Source organism: Sinocyclocheilus rhinocerous, unplaced genomic scaffold, assembly GCF_001515625.1.
Source record: "Sinocyclocheilus rhinocerous isolate Xijiao unplaced genomic scaffold, SAMN03320098_v1.1 scaffold3099, whole genome shotgun sequence".
Lineage (NCBI taxonomy): Eukaryota > Metazoa > Chordata > Actinopteri > Cypriniformes > Cyprinidae > Sinocyclocheilus > Sinocyclocheilus rhinocerous.
This window is the reverse complement of record NW_015649592.1, coordinates 18,592-21,487: the sequence shown is the minus strand read 5'-3', so window position 1 is coordinate 21,487 and position 2,896 is coordinate 18,592.

Genomic DNA, 2,896 nt, shown 5'->3' with positions numbered 1-2,896 from the left:
ATACGTACTGGATCCTGGTGACTGCAGTGACCATCTGATCTGGATACAGACGGGATCTGGTGGCTCCGACGTCCTCTTCATTATAAACAGCATTTATTTAAACAAGCTCCAAAAACGGCTCGTTCATAAACACCGCCTCCAGAGCAACACATCGACATAGGCTTCGCCCACTGGTGTTCAGCCGCTAGCGACTGGACACTTGGATCATGCTGAACGAGTTTCGTGTCGCGTCGTGTCAAAAGCAAATGGAAATTACAATCACTGCTGCTATCTTGTCTACACTAGATACAGTACACAGATGCGCATTCACTTTCTGATACAGCCCATGCGCTTGAGTCTGTCATCAATTGAACAAATAGAGTGAAAGAACATTTGATGCGTTTGGTTTAAACAGCTCGTTCGCGTCTTTATACAGATATCAGAAGGATCCCAGTGTAAGGAACAAGTGGATAGTTTATTTTTAATGGCATCCCAGATCGACATGATCAGACACTGAGGATTGATCAGAGCATTTTGCTTTGTAAACGAGGCACAGTGTCATGGAGAGTTCACAAAAAGAAACATTTGTTGATAGATGAAGCTGTACTAGATCTGACTGCAGCTGCAACACATTGTAAGTAAATGATTTCATAATGCTTTGTCTGGAAATGACCGTTTTATTTGGATTATGTCAAAACACTCAAAACATGCAATAGCGAGGGAGCGTTTATACTGTTTTCTATGCAATAATGTTAGCCAATCATAACAGTGGCTGATTCCTGAGAAGCCTTAAAGGACACGCCCCTTAAAAACAGCCTGTTTCTGAGAGAGGTTCAGAATAAGGGCTGAAAATGAACATTTTTTTGTGCAATTAATTGTGCACTGTGCAAATAATTAACATTATAAGTAAACCTCAAAGAACATATTAAAATAATAAAGAAATCCATGTCATGACCCCTGTAAATTGAAATCGACTAAATAATAAGCTAAAATACTCCTAAAATCAATTGGATCAAGTCATTTTGTTCAGTTTGTCAATTTATTAATAAACTTCCAGTTACATTGTTGCTTTTCCAGCAAGGTAAAAGTTTGACTAATATTTTGATTCAGAGGAATCAACACATGAAATTGAGGGACATGCTCTACATCAGGGGTACTCAAGTTCAGAGGCCAAGAGGGCCACATTTAAACATAAAATGTGAAGGGCCACAAATTACAATTTGCATCATAAGACTTTAAGACCATATTTGCAGTTTTACTGATTTAGAAATGCAGTTTATTACTTTTCTAAGTTTTTAATGTCCTTTTCCTATTTAAAAAATAATTGACATGAAAATGAAAAATTGGAAAATCGGGAACAATAAATTGGATTAACAGTTTGTTTTGCTATATTAATGGGAAAAAAAATGCATTCACACTCAAAATGCAAAAAAACAAGCATTCATACTCAGAGTATTAAACAAACACAGAATGTTCAAACTCAAAACATTCATGCGCATATATAGTTCACAAATTTCTTTAGACAGAAGTGTTATCTTTCCTATTTATGCCCAAATAGTGCACATTATTGAGCGCTAAACACATGTTATGTCTGTTTCATTCATACTGGGTGCCAGAGGGCGCCCTCGCACAGAAACTCCACATATGCATCACAGTAGTAATAGAACTCATGGCCCTCCAGGAAATCCCTAATATGGACAAAGGCATGCTGCTATCACTGTTACTGAATAAAAAGATAGAAACGCTTGAACTGATCAAACATGAAGACAGCGCAACAATTTATGGTTTATCTGTGTGTAGCTGTGCCATCTCTGGTATTTTCATAATAATAAAGTAGCCTATATTTATAATCCAATGCTAATCGACTTTATTACAGTATAGAACTACGTGAACGCATAGACGTGATTACAGCTCCATTCATTGTAATGGGAGCGCTTTTTGCTTGTTTTAACCCATTCACAATTTGAATAAAAGTTTGTTTATTGTTTGTTTGTTGACTTTCTGCCATTTACACAATGCAAAGTGTCAGGAGTATCAACTGCATTTAAGCGACGCAAGCATAAAGTCACACTGCCTAATATTTGCGCTACTTTTCAGCGCAAATTTTAATAAAAATACATTAATCTTCAGCATGATGTGGGCCACAAAATTAATGCAGATGGGCCGGATACGGCCCGCGGGCTGCCTGTCGAGTACACAGGCTCTACAAAGTCAACATTTGAGGGAATCTCAACAACCATTCAATATTTGAAACTACAGCAAAGCAGACGGTCAGGAATGGCCACAGGAATGCATATTAACAAAAGAAAATACAAAGCCTTATGGTGAAGCATAGAGATGAAGGATGCATGAAGGTGACAATCAGATGTAGCCCACATTCAGTTGTAGTGTGAGACTTGATTTCACACAGCATTTTTTTCTCGTCATACTCTTCAACAAAGAACGCAAACAGGGTCTCAACATTTGCATGATCTGTAAGTGTGATGGCAAAAAAAAAAGTTTTAATACACTGACTACAATTGAATGTCTTCCAAAATGATTGTGCTGATGATTGTAGAAATTTTTCTACACCTTGTCACGCTGAGGAAAATGGCAATTTCTTCCCAAAAGACTTTTCAAATGACGTTTCAGGTCTTTGTTATATGCGAAACTCTTCTCACACTGAAGACATGTGAATGGCTTCTCTCCAGTGTGAATCCTCATGTGAGTTTTTAAGTTTCCTTTAACCCTGAAACTCTTTCCACACTGTTCGCAGGTGAAAGGTTTCTCTCCAGTGTGAACTCTAATGTGAGACTTGAGGTTTGCTTCTCTAGAGCAACTCAATCCACAGTGATGGCACATGAGAGGCTTGTCTCCGATGTGAATTTTAACATGATCCTGAAGGTGATTCGTGTCTGTGAAACTCCTTTCACACTGA